Consider the following 19,536-nt stretch of genomic DNA (forward strand, 5'->3'; position numbering starts at 1 on the left):
CATGTTTTATGGTCTGGGTTCCTACACTACCAGGGAACAGGGAATCTTTTCTGCTGTGTTCACTTCAGTCTCCACAGCCTACTAGAACTTGCCAAGTATCTGTCGAATGAGGGACAGAGGCACAAGGGACCGGTGGTTGTAACTGCCTGGTCCTTACAGTAAGGGCACAGATAGAACTCAGCACTGGGGTTCCAATATTGCCACTTCTCATGGACCACAAGGCTCTTCCTTATAAATGATGCCAACGTGCCCATTTGCTCCTTGGGTGGTCACTTTGTCCTGGGGGTCAAGTCAGACCTGGGGAAGTCCTGCACATTGAACAGATGGCATGGCTCCTCCCACCCCCACCTCTATCCAGATGTAACATCCAAATAAAAGAATCAATGGAATGAGCGTAGGGAAGTGTGGACGCTGGCCTGGGTCATGGACTCCCTGGACTCAGTGTCCTTCTCTGACAGTGGCAGGAGGACTGGAGGCTGCCCGTCAGTGCTGGGTGGAGTGGGGGGCCTGGATGAGGTGTTGGAATGCCGTGCAGGCCCATCTGAGAGCTGCTCCCCTTCCCCGAACGCTACCCAGTCACAACACTCTGGTCAACTTCTCCAGGGCCTGGTTTCGGGAGCGCCCTAAGTGTGGACGGTCCTGCATCAGTGGATCCCGGGCTGATGTCCTCACAGGAAGGGGCAAGATTACTCTAGGTGCTGGGAGACCCATGGCACCTCTGGCTGTGGGACTTGGTAGGTGGCTCAGCCTGGAAAATCGGGAAGCTAACAGACCCCCCAGGAGCAAAACCATGTTCCAGGGTGGGCTTGGTCGGGGGCTCTTTCCCCATGGAAGAGGCCTCTCCTCCCTTGCCTCTGGTGTGCGCCCCAGACCACCTGCCACTGGTCATCACAGAGGTGTGCACTACACCCAAGGGAGGCCGGACATTTTGAAGGTATTTGTTCCGTGAAGGAAATGTCTGCATGGTCCCTCCAAGACTCTTTGGTGAAAAGAAATCTCTCCAGGGCCCACATCTCATTTTCATACCTGTCACCTCTTCTGATCACTTCTCCCTTCCTCTTCAGGAACAAAATTTCCATGATAATTGGAGATGTCATGGTGGCTCCTGCAAGAGCTTGCGTCTGGCGGAACTGGCTGCATATTAACTAAGTAGAACCCTCCAAGGTGCTGAGCCCTGCAGCCAAGATTCCCCTCCAGAGCTTCTCCTGGGTCTCATTCTCTTTCTGACACAGTAAAGGGACTGAGAGGCACGGTTTCCTCCTTCGGCAGGAGGAGATGGGATCTTCATGTCAGTCAGTGTGATTTACTATGGGCGCTGACCTTCCTTCTCTGTGCTTGGGAGCAGGGAGCAGAGGTCACTGAGCCTCTCCCCTGGCCCCTGGCCCCTGGCCTCTTTAGTACTTTCCACTTGATGCTCCCTCTGCCCAGAGCTGTCTCTCCCTTGATCACATGACTCCCTTCCCTCTTGACGTGGGTCTCTGTGTAAATGCCACCTTCCAGGAGGGCCCTCCCTGGGACCTGCATCAGCCTGCTCCCCTCTGCCCTCTGTGTCCCCTCCTCTGCAGTAGGCATCCTCGGCACCTCCCTCTCCCTGCACACCACACATCGTCCACTTTGCATCTGCCAGCAGGGTCAGCTCCACGGGGACAAGGACTTGGCCGTGTCCCCTGCACTACTGCTGGGTCTCAATGTATGTGTTTGTCACATGATCTCAGACCCAGAGCAAAGACAAACACAAATTCTTGGCTTCTGACATTTCAAAAAGTGGAGGCAGGCCACCAATATGGAGGCTTTGTACTGGGTCCCATTCTTAGTGCTGCAGTGTCCCAGCCTGAAGCTGAAGCCAAGGCCCAGGTGCAGACGCCATTGGTCGTGACGTGTGTGCTCAGGTGGTGGTGTCTTGTTTCCTCATCACTGGAGGAATAATTCATGACGTTACTGTTGGCTCCAATGTTGGTTCTATGACTGATGAACATGGGCATCGGAGGCCAGTAGCTGTCCTGGCCTACAGAGTAGGACAATGTATCATGGAAGGACTTGCACCCGTCTTCCTGTTTACAATGGGTTGGGGGGTGGTTAGGTTTCATAATCCTGGACCGGTCCAGTGCACCAAATCTTCCAAAACTCAGTAGATTTCTTCTTCTATTTGTAGGGTTCGTCTATAACCTACTAAGTTTTATCACGGCCAGAGTATTCCTGAGAATGAAACTGCCGGGCTACCTGATGGGTTAGAGTGCCTTTTGAGAGAAATCAGGGGATTTTGGATTTGCTCCTGTTAGTGAAGTTTTAAAGGCTGTACCAAGTCCTCTTCTATGAAATATGGAAAAAAAAAAATAAAAAGCAGCAATCGAAGAAGAATTAAGTGTAAACACAGGACTTACATTAAAGCTTGGACTAGAATTTCTTGGTATCAGAGACAAGTTTATCACAGTATTATTTTTTCCTGCTGACATGTTGTACCAACGATGTTAAGTGTCTTTTTCTTAGTTTTTCACTTCGTAAATACACTGTTCTTCTAAAATTGTGATATTGAACAAAGTGACCATTTTTTATAACCCCCTTTAACATTTTTTTTTGGAGATATGTCTAATTTTCAGAAGTTAATGTAGAATCAGGGAGCAAGATCCCATAAACTGAGAACTCAGGACTGCTGATCTGCTTCATTGATGATGCTCTGACTTTAAGTGGCGTGTGTGATAGCAGGTCATTTCACATATGTGTGCAAGACTGTTTGCTCAACAGTAAGATGTATGAAAGGAGCAGAAATCAATAATTTTTCTAAATTTTTTTTAAAAAAAGGAGGCAAAGAAAAATCCAAAAGTTTTACCACTCCCCACCCCCATGGAATGGGACAGTGCAACCTGGTGGCGTGGGACAGCGCCCCCTGGTGGCCTAGGACGGACTCTCAGGGTGATGGGTGCCTCCGGTGCCAACCTGCAGAGGAAACTCCAGGAGATCCCTGCTCTGCTTGCTCCCTTACTGCACAGCCTTCACTCTGCAACTCCCATGATGCTGGCTCCAGGGCACGTCCAGGGCTCTTAGAGTGAGAGGTGAAATGTGTTGGTGGCTATTTTACGTGGTCATTGTTTGGAAAACACCCACGCCTCATTGACCCGTTAAGTGAACTCTGGCAGCTCCACGGGGTGGAATATTAAGTGACAGTGAAGAGGCTGAGGGAACTGGAGGGACCCAGACAGAAAAGGCACGGGGAGCTGTTGGCAGAAAAAGGAGCAAGAGGGACACGCAGGACATGGGTAGGAGGGAAGCCGGGGCAGGCCGTCCCCTCTGCTCAGGTTGGTATGGAGGAAGAACAAGGCAGCCCAGAAGCCACCATGAGAGTCTCTCCTAGCGATGGGAGATGCGGGTGGGCAGGGCACCCGGAGGACTTCCTCTGTCTATTTTCCACATTGTTGCCAGTTTTCAGCCAAATTTCTCCTTTAAGGAACAATGACACTGATTAACAAGGGTGTAGTGGATGGGGGTCCAGAGGGTCCCGTGGCCAACACGGAGGCCCGAGGGGCCTTGTGCTAGGCTGGGCTCCACCCAGCATCCTGGTATGTGTAGACCTGGCAGAAAGCAAAGTACCTGGGTGGTGACCCAAAGGTCAGAGGACCAGCCTCCCTGCTCCTAGGAGATGATCCCCAGGCTGTGCAACTTCATTCTGGCAAGCGGAAAAGTCAGACCAGGCAGGGCCACTGATTCAGGGTGGGCCTTGGGTCCCAGGTGTCAGCTGCCCTCCTGAGGCACTGGCAGCCGAGGGCAGCCTCCAGTAGTCGGCTGTGCCTGGGTGATAGAGCCCGGGGATGTCTCTGGACACCAAGGCTCCATCCCTCCCTGGGCGGTAGTGATCCAGGCAACTCGGGTGGCCCACACCTGGCCCGGGAAGAAGCATCACCCCAGACTTGGCAGGAGGAGGGGGCCCGTGGGTTTCTTGAACTCTGCCTTTTGAGCTTTTTCCCTGGACGATGTTATCCTCATCCTTCCTGTGACACGCTGTGGCCACGACAGCTTCAGAGGCCTGTGGAACCCTCCTAACCACAGTGGGTGTGGGGAGCGTGTGGTCTGCGGACTGTTCCCTAAGGCCATTTCGGCTGACTTCTTGCTCCCCCACCAGAATGCCAGCTGCTGGGTTTAATAAGCGTCTGGCTTCTAGAAGGGACCATACAGGCGTTGAGTTCATGTGCAGAGGCTGCTGGAACCCCCCGGCAGGGTTGGGACCTGGTGCGCAGTGAGGCTGACTCCTGGCACTTCCGTCCTCGTCCGGTTGTGGGCAGAAGCCCCTGTGCCAAACGCCAGTCTGCAAACCACGCCATGCTCATGAGGCATGCAGCCGCTCTTGGGCTGACGGCATGTGGAGGAAGAGGGTCTCTAGCAGGGCCCCAAAAGGAGCCACAATTGGCCAGGCGAAGCGCACCACGGAACTATTGGAATGCAGAGTGGACACAGATGGGTCAATGGGGGCAGAGCGTCAAGTCGCAGGCCTTCTACAGTTTGGAAAGGAACTAGCGGTGAGCTCAGATCCCTGACAGCACGCGCCGGGGCCAGGTGCCAGGCGAGGGATGCCTGTGAACGTGGGGTGCCCGGGCAAGGTGCTTCCTCTCAGCATCTGAGTGCTTGCCAGGCTGCTCTGGTCCTGCCCGGGGAAGACCTCTGGGGAAAGTGAGATGACTGTGTCTTGTTCCCACCCGGCCATCGGTGGGAACTGTGGTTCACCAGGCTCCCATCTATCTGATGGGAGCTGGACAGAAGCCAGAACTTGGTATGAACTTCCAACTGACTCAGGCCATGCAGAAAATGTGCAAAGCGCCTTCTGGACAGCAGGCAACCCGAATTCACAAGACACAGGGGGCGGGGGGGAAGTGAGGAGCCCTGCCAGGAAAGAGTGGGGACCACACTGGCCCGGGAGGAAGACGCAGGGCCAGAAGGCAGCAAGCCATGGTGTTTGCTTCTATTTTTAAAAAGCCAGCAGAAAGTCCTGTCTCTTGGCCAAGCGGGGCATTTACTTGGCAGGGCCCAGAGACACAGGTGGTGACCAGGGTGCAAGCCGCCTGTCCTGCTCACCGTTTGGTCAGACAGCAAAAGTTTTAGGGTAGTTGCTCTTAGGATTTCATCAAGGAGAAAGAATCTCAGATCTCAAAGGCACAGTAAATAACAACAGAGAAGAAGGTACGGTGGAAACGTGCCAGGAGGAGGAGGGGACACAACCCTGGCTCATTGTCTAGGTCTTGGATTCTGGCAGGTGGCCAGTCTCAGGGCCACTGTTCAAAAGCACATTGACTATTCCCAATTCCCCGTAGCACAGACTTGGCCCTCTACCTTTTCCCTCTGAGGTGCCCTAATCCGTGAAGACAGAGGCCTGGGCATGATGGGGCCCAGAGGAGACAGAAGACAGTTGCTTGGTATTAAATCCAGTGCACTCTGGAAACCAAAGAGGATGGCTGTTTTCCTCTTAAGCAAACCACAGGTTTCTTTTTTTTTTTTTTTTTTTTTGAGAGAGAGAGAGAATTTTTTAATATTTATTTTTTAGTTTTTGGTGGACACAACATCTTTGTTTGTATGTGGTGCTGAAGATCGAACCCAGGCCACATGCATGCCAGGCGAGCGTGCCACCTCTTGAGCCACATCCCCAGCCCAACACCAAGGTTTTTGTCTGTAGCTGGAGGCAGCCATTCTGGCTGCTGTATGTTAAGGAAGCACGGTGGCTCCCTGTCCCATGTCCACTACCAGCAGACCCCCCCGCCCCCGGTTCCCTCCACAGAGGGCTAACGTGCAGGGTTTCCACGGCACTGATGACCATGTCACTTGAGTTTAGCTCTTCCTGACCCTGGGCTCTAGTGACACGGGTGTCCCCTTTACGGATATAATTGGCTCTTCAGATGTGCGTACTCCTCTGCATGTGAGTTAGACTTTGGCAAGTGGCTCTTAAAAGCTTCATAGCATCCGAAAATTATTTTAGAAGGCGAGCAAGCCCCCCCACCTGCCGTCAGGAATGGAGAGGGTGGTGTTTAACTGAGAATATATTTGCACAGAAATGTGTTGGCATAAACATCAGTGTGCAAAACAAACAAGGCAAAGAAATGTTCCCGAGTCTACCACCAGGCTGGAGCTACTCATCCACCCCCCAAATCAGCCTATGCAAGACCATCTGAAGACGCAGAGCTGCCATGGCTCTCGCAGTCTTCCATAGCAGGACCTGCCTCCCACCCTTCAGCCCAGACTGTCCAGGAGATGGGGAGGTATGGGAGACTCTATGGTGATGCCCCAGCCGGAAGATGAAGGGCAGCTGCTCCTAAGGAGAGAATCCAGAGGCACGGAGAGCTCAAGATGCAGAGTAGGGACAGGCTGTAAATGAACCTCATGACGAGGGGCCCCAGGAATCCAGATGTCCCTTCCTCTTCCCTGTCTCGGTTATTAGCAGGAGAAATAGTTAGTAGCTCTCCATGAGGAGCATCACCAGGTCAGGTGACATCTCTCAGATGACTCACCCACAGACCCAGCAGCACCATTAAGGTCAGCCTGGGCTATCAGGATTACTGACCACACCACGGGCTAGTCCGCAAATACATGCATAGCAGGTGATAGTCACTACTACTCAACCCCAGAGCCGCACGAGTGGGCTCTCTCCACCACAGGCACAAAATGATCCTCCAGTTCCCACCGTCCATCGGTGTCTTATTCCCACTCGGCCAGGACCTGTGCAGGACCACACAGCTGTGTGACCATCCGCAGAGGAGCTCAGAGGCTGCCCTGAGTCCCTTCAAGATGTGTATCCTGGAGCGTTTCTCAGGGCTCCACTCGCCTGTCGGCAGGCGGGCCCTCTGCCCCTTTCCAAACACATAAAACACTCCCCTCCTTTGATGCCTTAGGACTGCTGCCCGAGTGGCAGCCCTGGGAAGCAGCCCCAGCTCTCCTGCAACCGGGGAGCTCCCCGTCGCAGCCGCTGGACATGGAGGTTCTTCAAACATTTCTCACCGACATTTCTGGAGCCTTTTCAACAAGGCAGTCCGAGGAAGAAGCACACAGATAGTGCCTCGGGAGAAATCCTGTCCTTTGGATTCTCATCTCAATGTCTCAGCCGCTGGGATGGTTTGGTCTTATAAAAAGAAACAGCCTGTGGAAACACTGTACCCAACTGCCAGGGTTTCAGATTCTTCTCTCCCTCAACCCTGAAACCTCGGTATCACACTCCTCTCCACCTGGTCTGACGTTTCTCAAGTACAGGTAGATCTCCAGGTGAGGTGGGTAGCAATGGAATGGAAACAAGTCAGAGAGGGGTTGCCCAGGGCATGGGGCACCTCTGGGCCTGGCAGGATTCTCTCCTGTCTCAGCTCTGATTTCCCCACCAGGCTTCATTTCCAGGCTCCCTGGGGGGGGGGGGTAGTCAAATGGGGACACCATGCTTCCAGGCTGGGAGATGGGGTCTGTTCCCATCAGCTGTGGCTGAAGTCTACTGAGATCTTTGGTGATGGCCCACCACAAAAAGCTCAGCAGGCCTGGCTGCTCTGGGGCAATGCCTGTGGCCTGGAGGAAGGAATCGTTTGATTGGCCACACATTCTTCTCCTGCCCAACTTGGGGTCTGGTGGTGAGGACAGGAGCCCCCAAACTGCAGGATGAAGAGTGAAGGGGGGGGGAATGCTTGTGGATATGAGGGCGGCATTTGCAGAGGGAGGGCGGGACTCAGGCAGGTTGAGGCCAGGGATGGGCTTCAAGCAGGCTGAGGAGGACACTAGCCACAGGTAATGTCACCTTGGTTTTGCTGGATGACTAGCATGCTGCCCCATGGCTCTACAGGGTGGTGTGGACCTCTCCCTAGATCCAGACATCCCAGGTGTGGCCCCAAAGGGGGCTACTGGCAGATGCTGAAGACAGTTTCAGAGGTGGTGCCATATTAAAGCACGTCCTTAGGTCACTGTGCCCAAAGAGAACTGTGGGACCCCAATCCACCCTCTTTTTCTGCTTTCTGGTCATGGGGTGAGTATTCCTTGTCCACCACATGATCCTGCCATGACCTCTAGAGGCCCAAAGTGTAGGGCCATTCAGTCTCAAACTGGAGGAGCCCCAGAACCTTTCTCTTTAAGGTTCATTGTCTCAGGTATTCCATTATAGCAACGCACCGCTGACCAACACACACATCTTCCCCAAACAATCCCGCGGAGCTGCTCTCCTATCTCCAAGCCTGGGGCTGACCGTGCTGTAGCACTGACTTGCCCACAGCCTGGAGGCCTGGAGTGGTCCTCACAGCCATGGCAAGTCCACTCCTTCATGTCCCCTGTCTAGAACTCTGCAGGAAACCCCCAGCATGACTGGATGCAGGGCTTGGCACAGTCTCTTCTGGGAAGGAGACAAGTGATCCTCTGGTTGAGGGTTGTGCTTGTTGTGGAGAGTGAAAATCTGATTTCAAAGAGACCCAAGTGTCTGGGCAGATGCTGAGGCTGCCTGGCCCCCGAGCTCCCACTTCTGTGCCTGGAGTGCTCTCCTGTGCTGGTGCATCGCCCCCTGCTGGTCATGAGGAGGAAAGCTGCACATCAAGGATGTTGGGGCAAAAAGGACACTGTGAGTGGCTTCCTCCCAGAGCAAGAAAACAACCAAGCCAGCACCTGCCTGGCTTGCCCAGCTTCCCACCGCATGTGGCAGGACGCAGTCCCGCCTGAGGTAGGAGACTTTGGGACAAGTGACAGAGGATCTGGATGGAAATATCACGGCTGCTTGGAATCTCACAGGGTCTAGTCCCTTTCTGGTCACTTCCCCTCCAACTGTCCAGAGGGGGAATGTTAAGTCCACAGGTGGGTCTCCTGTGCTTTCTCTAGAGAGGCTCAGAGGCACACTGGACGTAGCAGCAAACAAGCATATTTACCATGACCTTGAATAGCTGGTCATGATCATGAAGGGCATCCTGGGCACCAGGAACTAGGCTAGGCACCTTCCACAGATTAGCTTCAGGATCTGTGACAGCGTGGCTGTCAATGCTGACGTCAATGCTGTGGAATATTTAAGCCTTAGCAATTAGGAACTGTATGGCTGAAGTTGTTTCTCCAGAATCTCATGCATTGGACCCCTAAACCCAGTGTGAGTGCACTTGGAGACAGGGTCTTCAAGAAGGGAATATAGGTTCAATGAGGTCACAGGGAAGAGCCTGATTCAGTGGGATTGGTGTCCATATAAGAAAAGAGAGACACCAGGGATCTCTTGCTGCATGCACAGAGGGACACATCCACAGGAGGACACAACAAGAAGGCAGCCGTCTGCGAGGCAGGGGAGAGCCCTTACCAGATGCAAACCCTGCCAATACTTGACCTTGGAGTTGCAGCCTTCAGAACCAGCCTGAATTCAGGAACTGGGCAGACTGTGTTTTCCACAGGTCATCCAGTGGTGACTTCCTTGCACATTGTCTCCTTAACATATGACCTTGACATTCTTCCCACCTCGAGGTGGAATGGACCTTCCTCCCTCTGAAACCAGGCAGGACTTTGGGACTCTTTTGACCAACAGAGCTTGTGGTGCTGGTATGTGGCTTCTAGAAGATTCCCTTGCTCCTGGGCCCCCTGGACTGCCATAGAAATGGTCTGACTACTCTGTGGTTCTGGTACCCCATGGAAAGACCCCATAGGAAATCCTGGAGAGGACTTGGGAGGGACGGAGGAAGGGAGAGGCAGAGAGAGGGAACAGGGAAGCCCACCCCACTGCCCGCTTGCCCAGTGCAGGCTCCAGATGCCCTGTGTCCCTTTGCACCTCAGTGAGGAGCCTTGAGCTAGAATCACCCGACCAAGGGCTGTTCAAGTTCCTGGGCCACGTCAACTAGGAGGGCCAGCAGGTGCCTATCCTCGTGGCTATGGGCCACCGTTCTCTAATGCATCAGGTGACAGGTGTCGTCTTGTGACACTGTGAGGGATAAAGGGGACAGGCAGACATGGTTCACCCTGCATGATGCTATGGCTCTTATTTTTGTTGTTTTAGATACAAAACTACAATGACCAACATGAAACTTCTAGGAACACTGGAGGTCAGTCAGAACCCAGCCCAGTTCCCCACTTCATAGACCCCAGGGCATAAATAAGCTGTCCTTGGAAGAAAAGACCACTGCGGAGCTTAGAAAGGGGACTGTATCCTCCCCCAAAGACCAGCCACTTGTGCCCGGCTGCCTTTGAACCCAGGGTGGGAGGATTTTCCTGCCTCTGAGAGATGCACACCACTGTCTCAGAAGACCGGCTCAGAAAGCCTCACGTGCAGATAACACATCTCTGGGTGTTGGGGGCCCTGCGGTCCCAAGGCCGATGATAGCCTTCAAGTTTCCTTCACTCCCTCTCAAAGAAATTATTATTTAAAGTGGGGATTCTCGGAAGCGAGGCCCGAGAGTTAATGGTATCGTTTTGGCTGGATGCCATCTCTTCTGAAGACCTGGATAATGAGACGCACGTTGCCCTTCATGTTTTAACAATGCTCCAGGTAATGGCAGAGCTTTTATCCCAGCCCCCGACTGACACGGCCCCCTGAAAAGCTCCGTGACTGGTTAAGTGGGAGGAAAGAGAAACACTTGGGAGGAGAGGGCAATGGAAAGCTCCGTGGACGTGATTCTATTCAGAGGGAGCAGCCCCAGCCCGGCTCAGCGCTCCAAGCCCGCGCCGCCACAGTGGGCTCTTTGGTAGGTGTCATCCATTAGGGCCATTATCATCCCTGATGAGGCTGTGTCTGGAGAGGGCAAGATTATTCACAGATCGCCTGTCGCCTTGGCCCTGTCAAGCCTGCCGAGAGGCTGCCAGTCACCGATGTCTTTCCTCCGAGCAGCTCCTTCCCCTCTCGGAGGCATGGCATGGGCAGCCAGCCAGGGGCTGACCACACTGTAGCACTGACACCTGGAATCTGCTCTCAGGGGTGAATGGGAGCGACAGCTGTTCTTCCAGGAGGGCAGCGTGGTTGGTGGGGGTGCTCATTCTCAGGGTTGGAGAGCATCCTGGGGTTTTCCCCACGTCCCTGCTCACCCGCTCAGCTGTTGATGGACATCTGGGTCATTTCCTCCCCTGGTCATTATGGCTATGACTGTGGTTTTCATGCAGCAGTGTGGGTCTGGGCATTTATTCTCGGTTCTCTTAAGTGTGTATCTAAGAGGGGAGTAGCTGGACCATTTGACAACTCTGCTTAACTTTTTTTTCTGTCTATTTATTTATTGCTTTGGGATTGGTGCTCCTGAGATACACACCATAGTGAACTGTGAGGATTCTCACATGAGCACGGCCCCTTTGTATACTTCACTTTGCTCCTTATTTTTATGGCATTCACCCTTCTTTTGCCCCTTAGTTCTCTCTAGCTCCTGCATAGATGATAAAACATTGGGCCCTGGACTTTCTGGGTCTGGCTAAGTGAAATTCTTAGTGTGATGTTCCCTGGGTCCATTGAGGAGCTGCCACAGCACCGAGTACCATCCTGTGCCTTCATGGGTGGTGCCCAGGAGTTCCACCTCCCCACGGCCTTTCCAGCCTTTGTGTCTTTTGTCACTGTCATCCTAGTGAGTAGAAAGCTGTATCTCAGTGTGATTTTGATTTGCATTTCCTTGGTGACTAATTATGTTGGGAACCTTTTCCATGTACTTATTGGGCCATTTATACGCCCTTGGAGAAATGTCTACTGATATCTTTTATTTTTTAAATTGAGTTAATTGTGTCTTTATTGTTGAGAAGCGAGTGCTTTACAAGTGGTTGACACTAGATGCTCATCGGATAATGACACAGATGACTTGTTTTATTCTGTAGGCTGTGGCTTTGCCATCTTTCCAGTGCTCTTTTGAGTCCACAAGTTTTTAATTTTAATAGAATCTGATTCCTCTATTTTTTTCTTTTGTTGCCTGTGATTTTAGAGTTGTAACTAAGAAATTATTGCCCAATCCGAGGTCATGTGCACTTGTTTGCTCCTAAGGGTTAGCTCTTCCCATCAGGGTCTTGATCCATTTTGATTTGTTTTTGTAGATGGTGTGACGTAGGCTCCACATCAGTTGTCCCAGCACCATTTATTGAAAAGACTATTGTGCTGGGTGTAGTGGCCATGCCTGCAATCCTAGCAACTCAGGGGGCTGACGCAGGAGGTTGAGGACAATCTCAGCAACGTATCAAAACCCTGCCTTAAAATAAAAAATAAAAGGGCTTAGAATGTAGCCCGGTGCTAGAGAGCCCCTGGGATCAATACTTAGTACTGTGAACAACAGCGATAACCATAAGAAAACTGTTTCTCATGGAATTCTTTTGAGATTCATTCCTGTTGAAAATCAACCAACCAACCATAAATTGATGGGTTTATTTCTGGACTTGGTATTCCAGTGATCTGCATGTGTCTATAGCTATATCTACATCATCTATATCTATGTCAGTACCATGCAATGCTGGTTACTATAGCTTTGTAGTATGCTTTGAAATATAAAAGTTAAGTGAGCCTTCCAAATTTGTTCTTCTTCTACATTGTTTCAGTTATTTATTTTTTGTGTGGGTGCTGGGGATTGAACCAAGACCTTGTGCATGGTAGGCAAGCTCTCTACCACTGAGTCACACCCTCAGTCCCTCCATGTGAATTTTGAATCCATTTCACGATTTCTGCCAAAGTAGCAGTTGGGATTTTGATAGGAATTGCATTAAATCTGTAGGTGAATTTGGGGAGTGTTGTTATTTTAACAATATTATGTCTTCCAATCCCAGAACACAGATATCTTTCCATTTGTTTGGCAGGTCTTTTGTTTATTTCAATAATATTTTCCAGTTTTCAGGATATAAATCTTGCACATATTTTGACAAAATTATTCCAAGGTATTTTGTCCCTTTTGATGCTATTGCAAATGGAATTTTTTTTAAAAAAAATTCATTTTCAGATATTTATTACTCTGTACAGAAAATGCATGCCTGTTAGGTTTTGCATATTGACCCTGCAACCTTGAAAAACTCTCTTATTGGTTCTAGTAGTTTTTCAGTCAGTTTCTCAGCATTCTCTATAGGGAATATTATGTTATCTGCACACAGATCATTTTACTCCTTCCTTTCTGTTCTACATGCCTTCTATTTCCTTTTCTTGCCTAATTGCATTGGCTGTAACCTCCAGTACAACGTTGAATAGAAATTGTGGGAATGGACGTAGTTTTATTGTTCTTGATCATTCAGATTCTGCCATATAGAGAGTAGTGAACAACACAAAGGCTTCTACAGAAGGAATCCCCAAGGAAGGGGATCATATCACCAGAATGAAAACATTAAAAAGTTGGTCTGTATAGGACTTTAGGTCCTAGAGATGCAAAGAATTATGCTATACTGGTCCAGAAGAATCCATCTGAAACATCCCTCAGAGAGAATTAATGCAGCAAAAAAGTAGTTGGTACCCAATGAGAGGGTGGAGAGGGCAGAGCAGATAGCTGGAGGACAGCCCAGGTGATAGCTGGTGAGGCTGAAAGCTAGTCCACCCAGAGTTCTGGAGAAAGAGCTAGGGATAGAAGTCAGGTGACACCCTGAGTATGTGGAAAGCCTGTCTGAGCAGGTGGATAAGACTTGGAGGCCAATGTCACATCAGGCACCAGACACCTACGGAGCAAGTGGGGAATAAGGTCAGCAGGCCCTGAGTGGTTTAAGGAACGTTTCTTGAGTGCCAGCTGGCCATAGGGAGGATATCGGCACACTTCAAGTTTATGTTGGAGCCAAAAGCATGTCACAGAAATAGAGTAGGGACTGATAGACACTTGTTCCTGCTGCATTGACACAGTCCTCTAGCTGACATTGTCAGGAATTCACAGGCTGCTCTGCACCAACTGAGACCAGGAGCCTGTGGCAAAGCCCATGGCAGAATCACCTGGTGATCCCAACTGACCAGTGGCTCAAGCTGTTCCAGGCAGCCAATCCATCCCCCTCGAAGTTCTGATATTCCAGGAATAATGGAGGGTCCAGACAGCAAGCTGTTTCCTTTCATCTGACCCCTTTTTAAACAGTGTTCCTGTGCCTTATCAATGCCCTTCACCTGTCCGGCTAGTTCTGGTTGCCCACAGAGCTCCTTCACTCTCACCTGCCATTTTTCCATCCAACAGAACCATGTGGAGGTGAAGAGTCTGGTTTTGGGCATCTGCCAATGCTGGGCTGGAAGTCAGCTCCAGTCCTCACTGGTTGAGCTCCGCGGAGGAGTCACTTAGAACTCAGCCTTGGTTTTATCATGCCATCCCCGTCCCCAATGATATTATAGCTAAAAGCATGACATTGGCTGTGCCTTCCAAGCCTTACAGAGGACCTGATGGAGGACAGCGCCAAGACCCGGCTGTTACTGCTGACAAATTACCCTGTGGGGTAGTGAGGACAGACGCTGTTATCTTCATGCTACAGAATCAGCTCTGGCAATTAGGATGCAGGGAGTTTTCCATACCAACACCTCCATCCAGGACCAGAGGGAGTTCCCAAACCCTGTTCTCCTGATTGATGATCGGTGGGTGTTCTCCCTACTCCACTACCAGGGCTTTTCACTTCATGAGTGGCTGATCAATCAGAGATGATTAGTAAGTAGTAAAGCAGCCACAGAGATGCTCCGTGAGGAGAAATTGTGACTGCAACCTGACAACAGGTCATGCCCCATCACTGACCCTCTTGGAGCTTCTCTGACCTGTACCTGAGTCACAGAGGTACCAGGCTCCATCCACAAAATCACCCTTTCAAATGTGCTGCCACTGGCTGCAAGGTGTGTGTGTGGGGGAGATCTGCACTGTCTACAAAGCCACTGTGGTGACTCAGGTGTTCCCTGGGCAGGAAGGCCCCTGGGCAAGGGGAGCGGAGGGCAGCCTGCTGGTGTTCCTCATTGTGGAAGAGCCAGGCCAGCTACCTACACAGAGGCTTTGCACTAGTATGACCTGGAGTCCCACCGTAATCAATACCAAGTGCTTGACTCAAAATCCAGGCTTGTTCATAGACATTCAATTCAGGGAACTGAGTGTTTACCAAGAAAGGGTGAAAAAGGATTTCCATTCCCAAATTACCTCCCCTGTTAACCTCCATTGATTCTTGCTGCTACAAACTGAGTCCTCTTAATTAGGATTGGTTTTTAGCTGCATTTGGAAGGAATAGTTAGAACCCAGACGCTGGCCCAGATCTGTCTTTTGGGATTCGGGACACACTTGCAAACTCTGCAGTCTTGGAGCACATTAGGGGAGAAAGAGCGGTTCTAAGTTCTTGGGTTGGTTGGAAAGCGTATCTCAAAGATGTGTGAAAGTCCCAGGTGCAGGGTTCTGCACTGGGCAGCCGTTAGCAGAGGGGTAGTCAAGAAATAGAGACATCCTAGGAGTTCTAACACATAGCATTGGGAAGGATCACTGCATGTCCTCACATCTTGCCCTTCTCCCAGTCCCCTGGCTCCCTCCTCTCCTGACATCTCGGTGGCATGAGAGCAAACCTTGGCCACCAGCGTGCTCTCGAAGGTAAGGACCACATCTTCTCCAGGTTTTATTCCCTTTCTTTCTGCTCTTCCTTTCCCCTCCTCTCCATCTCCTTCGTGTGAGCCCCATTCACAGATGAGTAAAACGAGATGCCACCATATGGCTACTCTCAGTAGCATGGTGCAAGCCTCCTGGACCACAGGTTGCCCCACCCCAGCAGGACAGCCTCGAGTGCACACCGGTGGGGCTGATGGTGGACAAGCATGTGGAAAACAGAGAGGGAAGGCAAGTTGCCAAGGAAACAAAACTCTTCCAGAAGGAGCCAGCCTTTCCCAAGCCTTCCTGGCCTCGGTAGCCATGAGGCGGGGCTGTGAAGACAGGCACGTGGCTGCCATCTGGGAGGGGAGGGCTTGCTGAGAGGGCTGTAGCTTCTAGACGCATGTTGGGTCAATTTCCACCAATTCAGGTTCCTTCCTGGTGTCCAATTCTGTTCCCTTCGTCCCCTTTCTCCTATTGAAGATATGTTGGGATTTCCCTGCACTTGCCAAACTCACCACCGCGTCAGGCTTGGGAATTTGGAAATAGGAATGTCTGAATAATCTTGCCATTTCTCAAAGACAGACTAAGTCACCCAAGGCTCCAGATAAAGGTGACACAGATCGTCAGACAGTGGGAAATGCAGCAGCCCACGTGCCAGCCAATGCCCCACATGGCCCACTGGACCCATCCAGGTGGGAAGGTGGAGCTGGGTGGACGTCGGCTTTGCACTCTGTCTCCAGGAGTGACTGTGTTATTCCATCTCTAAAATGAAATCGGAGCAGAACGTGTCAATCCCAGTCTCCTGAACATGAATTCGCAGCTCTGGGCATCCAGAGAGAGGCCATTCTTTTTGGATCTGACATCTGTGTCTAACCTTGAAGCGACACGTGCTGTAAATATGATCTACAGCCACTGAGAGGGGAAAAGTGGATAAAAACCCAAGCGAGGAGGTGGGAGGGAAAATGGGTCTCGGCCCTTCAGGAACCGCCGCCCCCATTACCTGCTTCAGATTACGATTCAGCGCCAAGACTGGGGAAGGGACAGAATGGACAGTTTGGGACTCAAAATTCCCATGTATCTTCTCACCAAGGCCCAGAGTGAGAGGGGTTGCTGCAACCGAGAGCAGGGCTTGGCATTGCCACGTTAGGGGCGGAATGTGCCACCAAGTCTGTGCCTTTACCAGCAGTCCCCTGGAAACGGAAGCCCCCTCTCCCCAGCAGAGGGGACTGGAAAGGTCCTCAGGAGCTCAGGAGGGGAGGGGATCACCAGGGTTAAGCCCCTTAGGGTTAGAAAGGGGCTTCTCTCTCCAGCTCCCTGCCATTCCAGTGTCCTTGAAGACGCCCAAGGGCCTTTTGCAGAAATTTCTCATTGTAGAGGAACCAGGTTTCCCAGGCAGCTCACCTCCAGCTTGGAGTGTCTCCTTCCCAGGATCTTCCCCCAGGCTGTTTCTCTTCCTGAGTGATCACCCGGAAGATTGAGAAGGAGCTCTCACTTTGAAATGTGAGATGCCCCCAGGGGGGCAGGGATCTGAGAGGGATGGGCCCAAGCCTTGGTCTGAAGACTGCAGAGCCTGGGGGCAACGTGCTCCTGGAGACCCACTATGCTCACCATCACCCCTGGGATAGCTCCTGAGAGCTGAAGTGGAAGGACCTACTCAGGGTGTCATTCTGCCCCTTGCAGGTCCAGCAGCTTGGCCAGTGTGTGACATAATAGGACCCTCACACCAAGACCCTGGTGGGGAAAGCAGCTTAGGTGCCCCCCTGTCTGCATTCTAAAGGACTCTTTGGGACCAGTGATGACTTCCCCAGGCACTGGAGCACCTGTGAGGCTCCCTAACAGCCCTACCCATCCTGGTGTGCCATGTACTCATAAGAAGCAGGGCTGGGGTCAGGAAGAGCATCCTGTGTAGGAGATGGTTACCGGGGACTGTAGCCCTCCCTGCTCTCTTGAGGATGCCAGTGCAGTTGCCGTCACTTTGCATCTGACACCAAACCTAGAACACAAGCAGAAGGCTCCGAGTGTCCCTGGAGGTGGCAATGGCCCCTGGCCTTTTGACAGCATGGGTACAGCAGGGATCCGGAGGGCCAGGTGCCGGCGGGCTGCATGAGCAACCCGGGCTGCAGAAACCGCCCTGCCTTGTCCTCTGCCTCGGGTGGAAACCACCAGGTGTGGACAGCATTCAACGCCCTCATCCCTGCCCAGCGTCTGAGCTATAGCTGGTGCCTGGGAGCCCTCCCTGAGTGTGCCCCCCTGTGGTCCTTGCTGCTGTGATGGCAATGACAGTGACGAGGACGCAGGCCTGTTACCCCAATATGAACATATTCAGGCAGCACTGACCACACACAAGCCTGTATTCCACGAGCAGTTCACATTCAGCTCTCATTTATTAAACACCTACTGTTTGCTGGGTATGGTGCCAAGAGCCGGGAACAGTGACCATCAGCAGACAGCCCTTCCCTCTCTGAACTGGCCGGGAACCTGGAACCTGTTCACACACCTCCTCAGTTAGTTGGATCCTATTGGATGAATGTCATTTGGAAGAGGATGAAGAGCTGAGCTGGGCAGTCAGAGCAGAGTGTGCCCAGGGCTCCTCCCGCTTCCCCCGTGGATGCTCTGTGTCCTCCTCACGCCTGCCTGGCTCCAAGAGGAGGGGCACCCCGGGCCGGCTCAGGGCCCACCATTCTGCTCTTGCTGGGAAGACAAATGTGCACCTTACCTGCTACTAAGGGGAAGCCTCAGGGTTCCGAATTTCAGCTCTGAGCAGGAGAGCGGTTCTCGCCCCTCACCCCACAACCTGGGTATCTTGATGCAGTCCCTCCCAGCTTGCTGACAACCAGGTCAGAGCCATGGAGAGGCTGAGGTTTGCGGATTTGCCCACAAAAGCCACATGGGCCTGGGGATGGAGCTCCTCGGTAGGATGCTTGCCCAGCATGTGCTCAATCCCCAGGATGGCAGGAAAAGAAAAAAATGTATGGAGTAGATGTGAGATCCATCACCACGGCTGCTACGGGGTGGGCGTGGGGGGCTGAGGAGTGGCTGAGTGCAGGCACTTGCTCAAGGGAAAGCACAGCTAGTGGGTGTGCTCCTGGACCCAGCAAGTCCTGTGCCTGTGTTTAAGCACTAAGCCAGGGATCAGGGAGTGGTCCCCGTAGAGGGCCATCGAGCCAATAATCTCAGTTTATTGGCCACACCATCTCTTGGAACTACCCAGCTCTGCTGAGGAAGCCCAAAATGTAACGGAGTGAGCACAGCCATGCCCCAGCTGGACATTATCTGTGGACACTAAATTGCAAATTTTGTTTAAGTTGTACTTGTCACAAAATATTTTCTTCTAAGCATTTAAACCCATTCTTATCTCGCAGGCTGTATAAAAACAGATGGTCTGGTAGGCTCATGGGCTGCAGCTGGTCAACCCATCCCTTGGCCAGGGAGCTGTGCCGGTACTGGGTGCTGGGTGACTGTCTGCCTGTTCAGTGTCATCATAGGCTGGCCCTCACATAGCCTCCCTCTTCTCTTGACTCTTTACTATGAAAGCTCACAAGCACCCACAGAAGTGGACAGAATGTTCCATGCATCCCCAGTACACCACCACAGGCCTTCCACGGCCACCTGTGTGAGGTCGCAACTCAAGCTGGGAGTGTGGGGTGGGCGTGAGGGAAGGAAGAGGTGTGGCTGAGCCGTCTGAGTCCAGCAGGTGTGCACAGAGCATCTGTGGCAGGCTCAGCTGCCCTGGACCTTGCATCAGGGACAGGGCGCCTTGGAAGTGCCCACGTGCTGGGGAGCTGTTTCTGCCTCACCGTGAGCTACAGGGTGGTGCAGGAGCCATCCGGGAAGGTCTGAATGGTAACTCGGGTCAGAAGCAGACACTCCCAGCCACACCGGAGGGATTAAATAAAAGACTGGTGATTTCTGCGAACCTATCCTGGGCCCGCACGGGGACAATCTCCCAGAAGGGGCTCTTCCTGGCTTTCCCCTTCTCTCAGCTCCTGGAGTTGAGAGGCAGAAGCGAGACTTGTGCTCATTTGTCTCAACAAGTGATTTTCTTTAAGAATCATAAGTACTTGGAGATTGGGGCTAAAATTTTCCAAAAACAACAATCAGTGTTTTTCATTAAACAGCTCAT

The 19,536-nt window shown here is 52.0% G+C and overlaps 1 protein-coding gene and 1 pseudogene across 1 annotated transcript in view; one reads left to right on the forward strand and one right to left on the reverse strand.

The window, feature by feature from the left end:
• The window catches only part of Tmem132c (transmembrane protein 132C), a 180,584-nt gene that overhangs the window by 106,218 nt on the left and 54,830 nt on the right, over nucleotides 1–19,536 (reverse strand). The gene's annotated exons all lie outside the window — the stretch shown is intronic.
• LOC143407248 (oligosaccharyltransferase complex subunit OSTC pseudogene) lies at nucleotides 1,784–2,232 on the forward strand (annotated as a pseudogene).

Source organism: Callospermophilus lateralis, chromosome 1 (genome assembly GCF_048772815.1).
Source record: "Callospermophilus lateralis isolate mCalLat2 chromosome 1, mCalLat2.hap1, whole genome shotgun sequence".
NCBI classification, from domain to species: domain Eukaryota; kingdom Metazoa; phylum Chordata; class Mammalia; order Rodentia; family Sciuridae; genus Callospermophilus; species Callospermophilus lateralis.